This window comes from Leptodactylus fuscus, chromosome 11 (assembly GCF_031893055.1).
Source record: "Leptodactylus fuscus isolate aLepFus1 chromosome 11, aLepFus1.hap2, whole genome shotgun sequence".
NCBI classification, from domain to species: domain Eukaryota; kingdom Metazoa; phylum Chordata; class Amphibia; order Anura; family Leptodactylidae; genus Leptodactylus; species Leptodactylus fuscus.
In genome coordinates, this window is record NC_134275.1 from 59,687,917 (window position 1) to 59,703,438 (window position 15,522).

Sequence of the window (15,522 nt, forward strand, 5' to 3'; positions counted from 1 at the left end):
ATGTTCTGGAATGGCCATCCCAGTCCCCAGACCTGAATATCATTGAACATCTGTGGGATGATTTGAAGCGGGCTGTCCATGCTCGGCGACCATCTAACTTAACTGAACTTGAATTGTTTGTCCAAAATACCTTTATCCAGGATCCAGGAACTGATTAAAAGCTACAGGAAGCGACTAGAGGCTGTTATCTTTGCAAAAGGAGGATCTACTAAATATTAATGTCACTTTTCTGTTGAGGTGCCCATACTTTTGCACCGGTCAAATTTTGGTTTAATGCATATTGCGCATTTTCTGTTAGTACAATAAACCTCATTTCAATCCTGAAATATTACTGTGTCCATCAGTTATTAGATATATCAAACTGAAATGGCTGTTGCAAACACCAAAATATTTAGAACTAAAAATGATTAAGATTAATAGGGGTGCCCAAACTTTTTCATAGGACTGTATATATATATATATATATATATATATATATATATATATATATATATATGTTACCGGCAAAGTATGAAATCAGGCGTTCTATAGAATGCCTAAAACTAGCCAGCAATGTATGTAAATGATTCGTCATTTCACACATTGCCTAGGCACTCTATACAATGCCGGACGAGAATCTGGCAAAGTATGAAATGCTAGGCGGCAGGCAGCAAGCAGCTTGAGCTCCCCTGCAAGTGAAAGCCTCAATCGCGAGCAGCCAGAGACAGGGAGTGCAGTGCCCACTGGAACTTTAGCTCTGCCTGTGTTCCTGCAAAAGTTCAAGCAGAGGAGGGAGGGGAAACGAACAAAGCCAATGAATCCCGACCTGGGGATGATCTTATTTCTCCGCCCAGGACAAGTGACGTATTTCACTGCTCTCAGGAGGGAAGGGGGAGCTGAGTGCTCGGAGCAGCTTGTATTTCTGAGCTGTTTATCTCCCTCTTCCAGTTATCAGATCGGCTAATTGAATTTTGCTGATAAGGGCTGAGACAGGGAGTCTGTTACCTCTGTATATAAACACAGACCTAAAATGGAGTTTATTGCAAGCTGACTCTTGGTCCTGTAGCATGTAAATTTGGGATTCTCATCACCTATCAAATCCAGCTCTGCTACATCAGCTTTATATTATGCATCTTCCAGTGATACTGTGCTAATCTATTTACAACCATCCCTCATTACTGACTGCAAACATGTACTGCTATGAAGAGAGATAGCAGAGCTGGCTTTGTCTGGGAGACAGCAAGTGATACCCCGCCCACCAATTCACCGAGAAAACCAGGAAGTGAACAGATCATACAGCATGCAGGTTGGTGAATAGGCGAGTTGGGAATACCCCTTTAAAGAAGGTGTCAGTAACTACCATCCAGTATGACGTCACGGACTCCCAGTTATTCTTTCACTCCACTTCACGGAGAAGCAGCAGCAGCATCTAGTTTGTTTGTTTGTTTGTTTTTTTTTTGGGGGGGGGGGGGGATTTTCTCATTTCATACTTTGCCTAAAAATGCCAGGCATTCTATAGAATGCCTGCATTTCATACATTGCCTGTAACATATATAATACACAGAATGAGACTTTGTATCAATCCTAACTAATGTCCGATGTCTCCAGAACAATAAACTGAAAGATTTCCAGAACTTTCTGTGTTCTTGATATGAGTGTCCTGCATGACTACCTGACAAATAACACCTCGCACATACTGAACTGATCTCTGTACCTAATAAAATCCATGTAGTGAGGATCTCCATCAACCAAGGAAAACTTTATCACCCTACACCTGTATCTGCCTGCCTGGACCAGCGTAGAGATGCTTCACAGTGCAGTCACTATATACATACATTACATATCCTGTATTAAACTCCTGAGCTGCACTCACTATTCTGCTGGTACAGTCACTGTGTACATACATTACATTACTTATCCTGTACTGATCCTGAGTTACATCCTGTATTATACTCCAGAGCTGCACTCACTATTCTGCGGGTGCAGTCACTATATACATACATTACATTACTTATCCTGTACTGATCCTGAGTTACATCCTGTATTATACTCCAGAGCTGCACTCACTATTCTGCTGGTACAGTCACTGTGTACATACATTACATTACTTATCCTGTACTGATCCTGAGTTACATCCTGTATTATACTCCAGAGCTGCACTCACTATTCTGCTGGTACAGTCACTGTGTACATACATTACATTACTTATCCTGTACTGATCCTGAGTTACATCCTGTATTATACTCCAGAGCTGCACTCACTATTCTGCTGGTACAGTCACTGTGTACATACACTCACCGGCCACTTTATTAGGTACACCTGTCCAACTGCTCGTTAACACTTAATTTCTAATCAGCCAATCACATGGCGGCAACTCAGTGCATTTAGGCATGTAGACATGGTCAAGACAATCTCCTGCAGTTCAAACCGATCATCAGTATGGGGAAGAAAGGTGATTTGAGTGCCTTTGAACGTGGCATGGTTGTTGGTGCCAGAAGGGCTGGTCTGAGTATTTCAGAAACTGCTGATCTACTGGGATTTTCACGCACAACCATCTCTAGGGTTTACAGAGAATGGTCCGAAAAAGAAAAAACATCCAGTGAGCGGCAGTTCTGTGGGCGGAAATGCGTTGTTGATGCCAGAGGTCAGAGGAGAATGGCCAGACTGGTTCGAGCTGATAGAAAGGCAACAGTGACTCAAATAGCCACCCGTTACAACCAAGGTAGCCAGAAGAGCATCTCTGAATGCACAGTACGTCGAACCTTGAGGCAGATGGGCTACAGCAGCAGAAGACCACACCGGGTGCCACTCCTTTCAGCTAAGAACAGGAAACTGAGGCTACAATTTGCACAAGCTCATCGAAATTGGACAATTGAAGATTGGAAAAACGTTGCCTGGTCTGATGAGTCTCGATTTCTGCTGCGACATTCGGATGGTAGGGTCAGAATTTGGCGTCAACAACATGAAAGCATGGATCCATCCTGCCTTGTATCAACGGTTCAGGCTGGTGGTGGTGGTGTCATGGTGTGGGGAATATTTTCTTGGCACTCTTTTGGCCCCTTGGTACCAATTGAGCATCGTTGCAACGCCAAAGCCTACCTGAGTATTGTTGCTGACCATGTCCATCCCTTTATGACCACAATGTACCCAACATCTGATGGCTACTTTCAGCAGGATAATGCGCCATGTCATAAAGCTGGAATCATCTCAGACTGGTTTCTTGAACATGACAATGAGTTCACTGTACTCCAATGGCCTCCACAGTCACCAGATCTCAATCCAATAGAGCATCTTTGGGATGTGGTGGAACGGGAGATTCGCATCATGGATGTGCAGCCGACAAATCTGCGGCAACTGTGTGATGCCATCATGTCAATATGGACCAAAATCTCTGAGGAATGCTTCCAGCACCTTGTTGAATCTATGCCACGAAGAATTGAGGCAGTTCTGAAGGCAAAAGGGGGTCCAACCCGTTACTAGCATGGTGTACCTAATAAAGTGGCCGGTGAGTGTACATTACATTACTTATCCTGTACTGATCCTGAGTTACATCCTGTATTATACCCCAGAGCTGCGCTCACTATTCTGCTGGTGCAGTCACTGTGTACATACATTACTTATCCAGTACTGATCCTGAGTTACATCCTGTATTATACTCCAGAGCTGCACTCATTATTCTGCTGGTGCAGTCACTGTGTACATATATTACATTACTGATCCTGAGTTACATCCTGTATTATACTCCAGAGCTGCGCTCACTATTCTGCTGGTGCAGTCACTGTGTACATACATTACATTACTTATCCTGTACTGATCCTGAGTTACATCCTGTATTATACTCCAGAGCTGCGCTCACTATTCTACTGGTGCAGTCACTGTGTACATACATTACATTACTTATCCTGTATTATACTCCAGAGCTGTGCTCACTATTCTGCTGGTGCAGTCACTGTGTACATACATTACCGTGTTTCCCCGAAAATAAGACAGTGTCTTATATTAAATTGTCACTCTAAATATAGGACCTGTCTTATTTTCGGGGGTGCCTTATCACAACCGACAGTCATGCTGGCATTTCCTTAGTGGAGCGTCAGCATGACTGCCGGTTGTAGGTAGTGTAGTGTAGGGGAGCGGGGGAGTTATCATACTTACCTTTCCCTTCTTCCTAGCAGTGCTGGTGCTGCTGTTCGTCCTGGAAGTGGTGAGCGGGGCTTAGCTAGGCTTCGGGGGGCGGGGCTTAGCGAGGCTTCAGGGGCGGGGCTTAGAGGAGCTTTGTAAGCTCCACTTCACTGACACAGCAGCCGTGCTCTGTGCTCCGTGTGCACAGGAAAGCCGGCTGCTGCCTCTTCTGTATGGCAGCTGCTGCCTCTGCCTCTGGGATGAGCTGGGAGAGCTCATCCTACAACAGCAGAGGCAGCAGCCGGCTTTGCTGTGCACACGGAGCACAGAGCACGGCCGCTGTGTCAGTTAAGTGGAGCTCGCTAAGCCCCGCCCATGAAACCTCCGCTAAGCCCCCCCCCCCCCGAAACCCCGCACACCACTGCCGGGCATGCCTTTTTTTCGGGGGAAGCCTTATATTAGGCAATTCAACAGAAACCCCCGCATGCCTTACTTTCAGGGGGTGTCATACTTTCGGGGAAACACGGTACATTACTTATCTTGTATTATACTCCAGAGCTGCACTCACTATTCTGCTGGTGCAGTCACTGTGTACATACATTACATTACATTACTTATCTTGTATTATACTCCAGAGCTGCGCTCACTATTCTGCTGGTACAGTCACTGTGTACATACATTACATTACTTATCCTGTACTGATCCTGAGTTACATCCTGTATTATACTCCAGAGCTGCGCTCACTATTCTGCTGGTGCAGTCACTGTGTACATACATTACATTACTTATCCTGTACTGATCCTGAGTTACATCCTGTATTATACTCCAGAGCTGCGCTCACTATTCTGCTGGTACAGTCACTGTGTACATACATTACATTACTTATCCTGTACTGATCCTGAGTTATATCCTGTATTATACTCCAGAGCTGCGCTCACTATTCTGCTGGTGCAGTCACTGTGTACATACATTACATTACTTATCCTGAACTGATCCTGAGTTACATCCTGTATTATACTCCAGAGCTGCTCTCACTATTCTGCTGGTGCAGTCACTGTGTACATACATTACATTACTTATCCTGAACTGATCCTGAGTTACATCCTACATACATCCTTACATCATACATACATGCGATGTGATGTATGAATTTTTTGCAACTACAAATCGTGTACATGACAACCTCAGGTTACAATGAGACTTCATGAGTGATGACAAGGGTGATCTTTGTGCCACAGGGTCACAGTGTAGCCTCAGCTTACACCTCATCGCTAATGGTTGGTGCTGGAGACTGTCAGTGAGCAGGGTGTGTGGCTGTGACTCTCCTTCACACACTTCCTCCATTACTGATCATTTTGGAGCTTAATAGCATGTGCTTAATGGCATAATAAACCGCACTAATATGAACTGTACATAAAACACATAACTACTCATAGGCAGACAGCGCCCTCTGCGCCCGGAGGGTGGAATTGAACCACTCTGTCCCTAGACAGCTACAGGTTTGAAGCCTGCACCCCAGACCACTGAGGATCATCCGGGCGGACAATACGGCTGCCTCTCCGCTATATATGGGCTTCTTCTCCTTGAATGGTGAACTCAGGGAGACATCCCGGTAACTCCACCAGTGTCCCGGCCAGAGAGCCCCGGAGCTCCGTACACTACGTGATTACAGTCGCCCCCCCGCTCTCCGTACAGGAACCGCAAAGACGGGAGAGGAGAGCGCGAGGGGGGATATGCAAATCAGCGCAATGCACCCTGGTCAGAAGGGAGAGGACACGCCTATGGGCGGGGCTTCTCCCGTGATGCGGCTGCTGGGCGGAGTATGCAGGTTTTGTCCTGAGGGGGGGAATGCTCTGCAGAGATAATGGAGGTTAATGGCGAGACGCTCTGCAGCGCGGTAGGGTCAGACTGTGAGTCAGAGAGAGAGAGAGAAAGCGTCAGAGGCGGTGACGGAGAGAGAGAGAGAGGGGGCGCCCGGGAGAAGAAGGGAGACGGCGGCCGAGAATAGACCCGCACTATAAATAACCGCGATCTGTGCGTGACGTCAGAGGAGCCGGCAACCTCCAGGAACTGGGAGCAGTGGCCTGACGCTCAGTGTAACCCATAGCAGCAGCCTGCAGCACAGTGTAGCCCATAGTAGTGTGTAATAATCGGATGGAATGGTAGTGTGGCAGATAGGATGGGGCAATAATATGGATTTATGGGATGGAGCAATAGTATGGATTTATGGGATGGAGCAATAATATGGATTTATGGGATGGAGCAATAATATGGATTTATGGGATGGAGCAATAGTATGGATTTATGGGATGGAGCAATAATATGGATTTATGGGATGGGGCAATAATATGGACTTATGGGATGGAGCAATAATATGGATTTATGGGATGGAGCAATAATATGGATTTATGGGATGGAGCAATAATATGGATTTATGGGATGGGGCAATAATATGGATTTATGGGATGGAGCAATAATATGGATTTATGGGATGGAGCAATAGTATGGATTTATGGGATGGAGCAATAGTATGGATTTATGGGATGGAGCAATAATATGGACTTATGGGATGGAGCAATAATATGGACTTATGGGATGGAGCAATAATATGGATTTATGGGATGGAGCAATAGTATGGATTTATGGGATGGAGCAATAGTGTGGATTTATGGGATGGAGCAATAATATGGATTTATAGGATGGAGCAATAATATGGATTTATGGGATGGAGCAATAATATGGATTTATGGGATGGAGCAATAGTGTGGATTTATGGAATGGAGCAATAATATGGATTTATGGGATGGAGCAATAATATGGATTTATGGGATGGAGCAATAGTGTGGATTTATGGGATGGAGCAATAATATGGACTTATAGGATGGAGCAATAATATGGATTTATGGGATGGAGCAATAATATGGATTTATGGGATGGAGCAATAGTGTGGATTTATGGGATGGAGCAATAATATGGATTTATAGGATGGAGCAATAATATGGATTTATGGGATGGAGCAATAATATGGATTTATGGGATGGAGCAATAGTGTGGATTTATGGGATGGAGCAATAATATGGACTTATAGGATGGAGCAATAATATGGATTTATGGGATGGAGCAACAATATGGACTTATGGGATGGAGCAATAGTGTGGATTTATGGGATGGAGCAATAGTGTGGATTTATGGGATGGAGCAATAATATGGATTTATGGGATGGAGCAATAATATGGATTTATGGGATGGAGCAATAATATGGACTTATGGGATGGAGCAATAGTGTGGATTTATGGGATGGAGCAATAGTGTGGATTTATGGGATGGAGCAATAATATGGATTTATGGGATGGAGCAATAATATGGATTTATGGGATGGAGCAATAATATGGACTTATAGGATGGAGCAATAATATGGACTTATAGGATGGAGCAATAATATGGATTTATGGGATGGAGCAATAATATGGATTTATGGGATGGAGCAATAATATGGATTTATGGGATGGAGCAATAATATGGACTTATAGGATGGAGCAATAATATGGACTTATAGGATGGAGCAATAATATGGATTTATGGGATGGAGCAATAATATGGACTTATGGGATGGAACAAGAGTGTGGACTTGTGACACTTGGTTCACACTTGTATTTGGGGGACTCCCTCGTTCACACTTGTGTTCCTGTTGGGAGACCCACTGTTTGGAATCCTAATCCACTTAAAAAAAGCGCTTACCCTGGGAATCCTGCAAACTCCATAGATATATAATGGAGCCCGCCGGATTTCCGCCTGAAAAACGCAAAGAGAAAAGTCTTTCTTGCAGAATTTTTCCATCCGCATTTTTAAAGTGGAATGCGGAAACGGAATCCCCGAGCGGAGGAGCGCAGGTGTGAACCCAGCCGTAGATGGAGCCAGAGATCAGACTACATATTTTTCGTCACACAGTTTGCAAACTTGATGTGTAGAATAATAAAACGTCGATGTGAAATCTTTGTAAAAACCATCTTCATGGGATAAATAGAAACTTATAGTTTCTTTTTTATGACATTCACTGTGCAGTTATTATGACACTTTCCTTCTATTCTTTGGATCAGCACATTCACAGAAATACCAAACTGATATATTTTTTGTCACGTTTTTTATACCTTTACAGACATCTAAAACTTTGCGCTGTATGAGGCGTCCTTTTTGCAGCACACAATACAGTTTATATTTACATTATTTAATGGACATTTTGATCACATATTAATTACATTTTTGGGTTGAGGAAGAATTCGGCTATTCAGCACTTCGGCTATTTTGATCTGTTTTACCATTATGGTGTTTGCCGCATGTGAATATTTTTATATTTTTAAGAGTTTGGGTATTTTTGGACACTGGGATGCCGGACTTGTTTAATGTGATTTAGGGATAGGTGTGATTAGCATATATATATATATATATATATATATATATATATATATATATATATAGTTAACCCTTTCCTGACGCATGCATTTTGTTTGTTTTTGACTCCCCATAACTTTTTTATTTTCCATTCACAGAGCCATATTGACGACTTAGGGCCCGTGCACACGGAGTAAACGTTTGCTCATTTTTGCATAAGACTTGTAAACCATACACGTGTAAAAATCAGACTCCCATTGACTAAAATTAAATTTTTTTACATGTGTAAAAAACGCACATTTTTTGCACGTTTTTTGGCGCTTTTTTTACACGTGTAAAAAAAAGTCACGTGTCTTATGCAAACATGAGCGCGCGTTTACTCCGTGTGCCCGTAGCCTAAGGCCCCACGTTGCGGAAATGCAGCTCTTTTTGTTGCAGGTTTTTTAAGCCAAAGCCAAGAATGGCTACAAAAGGAATGGAAAATATAGTAGACGTTCTTATACTTCTACCTTCTGCTCAATCCACTCCTGGCCTTGGCTCAAAAAGACCACAACAAAATCTGCAACAAAAAAAGCTGCGTTTCCGCAATGTGGGGCTTTAACCTTAAAGAAATTGTCCGGGCAAAAAATATTTTTAAAAATAGGCCGGAGAGGTGAAAAAAATTGAAAAAATCATACTCACCTGTCTTGGTGCTACGATGTGCTCACAGAGTGGTCCGGTCCTACTTCTCCGGTGGCTTCTCTAAGTGACACTCCTCGCCGGCTGTGACGTCCTGGATCTCTTCTGCGGAAGGACAACAACAGACTGAGAGGACCGTGTTAGGATGCATTGAAGCACAGGGAAAGGTGAGTATGATTTTTTTGACATTTTTTCCATCATCCCTGGCCGATTTAAAGAAAGAAAAAAAATTTACCTGGACAACCCCTATAATGTTTGCAGGACAAATTGTACTTTGTATTGTTGCCATATAATATTGTGTACGATTTACTGGGAAGCTGTACATGTATGAAGATCTAGAAGGCGTCTTTTTTGTGAGGCCAGATGTACCTTTTAATTCTACCGTTTCGGGGAATGTCTGATGCGATCGCTTTATATCCCAATTTATATCTGGGGGGGGGGGGTTCTTGCTCTGGCATTCGCCGTAATATTTTTATTGGGTGTTATTGATGTCATAATGTATAATTTTTTTGTTTGTTTATTATTTCATATCTAGGGAAAGGAGTTTTTTTAAACTATTATATTAGCCCTCCTAGGGGAGGTTGAACCTGCGATGATTGCATGCTCCATAAACTGCTATATAATTTATTACAGTCTATGGAAGGTTCACTTTGCAGCTATTGAGGCTGCTCATAGACCAGCCTCAATAGCAACATTGCCGTGACAGGCCTGAGTCTTCATGAGGCTCCCACTTGTCTTATTAATAGGAAAGTTCCCCAAATCTCTCGGCTTCAGAGCGGCCTCCATCGCTAAAGACCCAGCATCCTCTGTACTAATACCGTAGATGCCAGGAAGAGGTTAAGCATATCGGAGTGTTTGAACCCACAATCATAGATTGCTCGTCCCATGTAGTCTGTGGGTGAATCACTGTATAACTATTGAAGCCTATACAGGCATGAGAGGATTGAGCGCAGATGTGTTCTCATGGGATGTAGCGGTAGTATGTACTCTTCAGAAGATGAATCAGCATTATGGACTCGGAGAATTGAGCAGTAATATGTACTTGTAGGATGGAACAGTAGCATGGACTCATAAGAGAAAGCTGTAGTATAGTCTTAAAGGATGGAGTATTGGTATAGACTCATGGAATAGAGCAGTAGTATGAACTCATTTGATGGAGCATTAGCATAAACTAGTAGAATAGAGTGATCGTGTGACTTCATTGAATGGAGCAGTAGTATGAACGCATAGGCTGGAATAGTAATGTGGACTAATTGTTATGCAAGTGCCCCTAATGCTATACTTAAAGGGATTCTACCATTAAAAACCTTTTTTTTCTGGTTGACACGACGGAATAGCCTTAAGAAAGGTTATTCTTCTACCTTTCCTAGATGTCTTCTCCGCCTCACCGTTCGGTTAAAATCCCATTTTCCAACAGTATGCAAATTAGTTATCTCGCACTCTCTCAGTACTGGGGGGCAGGCCTAGGTGCTCAGACAGCACTGGGGCCGTCCCCAATGCTGCGAGAGAACTCTCCAGCGCGGCCTCCATCTTCTTCAGGAACGGTTCTTTTTCACGTCCGGCGGTGGCTTCAAACATCTAGGCCTCGGGCAGCCAACTGCGCTTACCCACCGGCCACAAGTAAATGACCGCTTATACAGTATTGTAAGCGGCCATTTTCTTGTGGCCGGCGGGCATGTGCAGTTGGCGTTGCCCTAGTCCCAAGGACTAGAAGTTTGAAGCCAACCCCTGGAGAAGACGCGAAAAAGACCCCATTCCTGAAGAAGATGGAGGCGGCGCTGGAGAGTTCTCTCTCAGCATTGGGGACGCCCCCAGTGCTGTTTGAGCGCTGAGGCCCGCCCCTAGTGCTACAAGAGAACTCATTTGCAAACCAGCGGAAAACGGGATTTTAACCGAACGGTGGCGCGTAGTAGACATCTAGGAAAGGTAGGAGAAAAATAACCTTTCTTAAGGCTATTCCGTCGTGTCAACCAGAAAAAAAAGGTTTTTAATGGTAGAATCTAGAGATGAGCGAACACTGTTCGGATCAGCCGATCTGAACAGCACGCTCCCATAGAAATGAATGGAAGCACCTGTGACGCCGGCCGGCCGCCGGCAAAGTCAGCGTCACAGGTGCTTCCATTCATTTCTATGGGAGCGTGCTGTTTGGATCAGCTTATCCGAACAGTGTTCGCTCATCTCTAGTAGAATCCCTTTAAAAATTCAGAAACTGGCAGATAACAGAGAGTAGTAGAACAAGCTATCTACTTCTCACACTGTTCTGACTGCTACAGTCTTATTTATTATAGTTACTAGAAATCAAAAAGCAGATCAAATTATATTTACAGTAAATGTATATTACATTACACAGGGTTGGAGAGGAAAAAAAAATACATGCTGCAGAGGAGAGAATAGACTCAGTGTTATCTTTGTGTTTACATAGAGAGGTAACTAATACTGTCCGAGCCTTTGACAGCAAACGGCAATTAGCTGACCAATGGTGAGCAGAGCTGTATATAACAGCGGAGTGACTCAGTCCTGTCTTATCAGATATACGCTGGGCACCAAGGAACTGCTGTGTAACCAATGGGAGTAATAATCTATAATTTATCTACAATATCAGCATTGATAAATGTATTTAGGAATACTCGTGAACTTACAGTTTCTCTCAAAAGTAAGTACACCCCTCACATTTTTGTAATTATTTCATTCTATATTTTCATGGGACGACAGTGAAGATCTGACACTTTGATACAATGTACAGTAGTCAGTGTACAGCTTACAGTATAACAGTGTGCCATCAAAATCACTCAACACACAGCCATTAATGTCTAAACCCCTGGCAACAAAAGTGAGTGCACTCCTAAGTGAAAATGGACAAATTGTGGCCCGAGTGTCAATATTTTGTGCGGCCACCATTATCTTCCAGCACCGCCTTCACTCGTTAGAGGGTCATAGGTTGCCACTGGAATCTTCTTCATCATGCCCTGCTCCAGTATGTCACTGTACATATTGGCTGGCATTCATGGTTCTCTCAATGAACTGTAGCTTCCTACAGCCGTCAGCACTCAAGCAGTGCCAAACCACGACACTCCCAACGCCATGCTTGACTGTAGGCAATTCTCACTTGTTTTTATACTCCTCAGAGTTCTTTGCCGTGTTGAATTTCCAGTGAGGGCGGGTTCACACCAGCGCCCGGTCTCCGCTTTGCAGGTTTCCGTCTTCTGCCCGAGAAACTGGACAGGAGACGGAAACCGACAGTCAGTTTTCAAAACCATTCACTTGAATGGGTTTACAAAGTGTCCGCCCGTGAGCGTCTTCTGGTCCCCACGTCGACAGAGTCGGACATGCAGGATACCAAATTTAAGACATCTGCTCCCTATTCATACCTGAGATTTTGTAACACTAACAAGTCATATGACATTGAAGAGGGAAGTGACTAATTGGGCACTGTGTGTCCATTTTCACTTAGGGGTGTACTCATTTTTGTTGCCAGGGGTTTAGACATTATTGGCTGTGTGTTGAGTGATTTTACACTCTTATACAAGTATACTGACTACTTGGCATTGTATCAAAGTGTCAGATCTTCAGTGTTGTCACATAAAAATATATAATGAAATAATTACAAAAATTTGAGCGGTGGGGCAACACGGTGGATCAGTGGTTAGCATTGCAGCCTTGCAGCGCTGGGGTCCTGGGATCGAATTCAGCCAGGAACAACATCTGCGAGGAGTTTGTATGTTCATCCTGTGTTTGTGTGGATTTCCTCCCCTTCTACAAAGACATACTGATAGGAATAAAAAAAAAATTTGAGCGGTGTACTCAATATTGTGAGATACTGTACATAAATTAGATAGGATGCTTGAGATTGGAATACCCCTTTAAGTATCCCTCCTCAGCTGCTGATTGGTTCAATGTCTCAAGGAGGAGTAATACTATGACTCATAGGATGGAGTAATAGTATAGATACATGGGATGAATCAGTGACGTACACCGTATACTGCCCTTGGTTGGTATTCACTTAATTGGGGCTGAGCTGTTTGCAGGCCACATGTTGAATGACCCACCTAAGCGGCACTGCCTCCTGGAGGAGCTTATATGTGGGGGTCCTGGGTGTTGTACCCCACCCATCAGATATTGATGACCTGTTCTCAGTATATCAGTATTCAACTCCCAGATAACCCCTTTAACTTATCAATCGAGTTTTATTAACCTTTAATAACAGATTGAAGACATCCTAGTTATTGTATCATAGTCCATGACATAGTAAATAGTGTGGCGCGGAATCGTCTCGTGGGTTATCGATCACAGAGTCTCCAAGAACACCGTTCCTTTAAGAAAGCCACACCTCTAGTCTTCAACTCCTCCTCCTCAGTCTGGCCCGGCCTCTGTTGCCAGGAGACATAAATAAAGACAAGCGGAACGTCTTGACGTCGGTTTGAACGTTGTTCCTACAGCAACAGGAGGAGTGTTTACCTGAGGCCTGGGAACACGTGGGAACAAGAGTAACAACACGACCACACAGGAGAGATGAATATATAGATAGGAAATCAGATACGTAGTAGGTAGATACAGATGTGACCGATACATAGGGGATATATAGAGATAGACAAGCTATGCTGTACATAGATACATATATGACGGATGGCTGTGAGATACATAGAGGTAGATGTATACAAGATAAAAATATGCAGTAGTTATATATATATATATATATATATATATATATATATATATGAGAGATAGATATAGGATACATACAAATAGATATATATTAGATAAAGATATGTGGTACATGTATAATATATGACAGATGCCGGATACATAGAGGTAGATACATATGTACTAGAGGGATGGACAGATAATGAGTGTCAGCGATCTCCCTCAGACATTAAACCAAGGCCTCATAGTTCCCAAATAAGAGGTTTAGGCATAGCCAACTACAGAGTGATATATGTCACATCACCCTGGGGAAACTGTTATAAGAGGCTCCTCAGCCACCAGTGTCCTGTGCGGGTACCAGTGCCAAACCACCAATTACATAAACACCAAACCACTGATCACATGTACAACAAACCAAAACACCACTGACTACATGCACAACAAACTGTCACATCACTGACTACATGTACAACACACTGTCACATCACTGACCACATGTACACCAAACTGTCACATAACTGACTACATGTACAACACACTGTCACATCACTGACCACATGTACACCAAACTGTCACATAACTGACTACATGCACAACAAACTGTCACATCACTGACTACATGTACAGCAAACTGTCACATCACTGACCACATGTACAACAAACTGTGACATCACTGACTACATGCACAACAAACTGTGACATCACTGACTACATGTACAGCAAACTGTCACATCACTGACCACATGTACAACATACTGTCACATCACTGACAACATGCACAGCAAACTGTCACATCACTGACTACATGTACAACAAACTGTCACATCACTGACTACATGTACAGCAAACTGTCACATAACTGACTACATGTACAGCAAACTGTCACATAACTGACCACATGTACATCAAACTGTCACATCACTGACCACATGTACAACAAACTGTCACATCACTGACCACATGTACAACACACTGTCACATCACTGACTACATGTACAACAAACTGTCACATCACTGACTACATGTACAGCAAACTGTCACATCACTGACTACATGTACAACAAACTGTCACATCACTGACTACATGTACAGCAAACTGTCACATCACTGACCACATGTACAGCAAACTGTCACATCACTGACCACATGCACAACAAACTGTCACATCACTGACCACATGCACAACAAACTGTCACATCACTGACCACATGCACAACAAACTGTCACATCACTGACTACATGTACAACAAACTGTCACATCACTGACTACATGTACAACGCACTGTCACATCACTGACCACATGTACAACAAACTGTCACATCACTGACTACATGTACAACAAACTGTCACATCACTGACCACATGCACAGCAAACTGTCACATCACTGACCACATGCACAACAAACTGTCACATCACTGACCACATGCACAACAAACTGTCACATCACTGACTACATGTACAACATACTGTCACATCACTGACTACATGTACAGCAAACTGTCACATCACTGACTACATGTACAACAAACTGTCACATCACTGACTACATGTACAACATACTGTCACATCACTGACTACATGTACAACAAACTGTCACATCACTGACTACATGTACAACAAACTGTCACATCACTGACTACATGCACAACAAACTGTGACATCACTGACTACATGTACAGCAAACTGTCACATCACTGACCACATGTACAACATA

General features: G+C 43.3%; 1 protein-coding gene and 1 non-coding gene across 2 annotated transcripts in view; one reads left to right on the forward strand and one right to left on the reverse strand.

Annotated features, from left to right (window-relative positions):
* The window catches only part of LOC142185467 (calpain-1 catalytic subunit-like), a 35,030-nt gene that overhangs the window by 12,398 nt on the left and 7,110 nt on the right, over nt 1-15,522 (forward strand). The gene's annotated exons all lie outside the window — the stretch shown is intronic.
* On the reverse strand, nt 5,552-5,638 carry TRNASTOP-UCA (transfer RNA opal suppressor (anticodon UCA)). Its single transcript has one exon. It is a non-coding gene; the product is annotated as a tRNA-Sec (tRNA).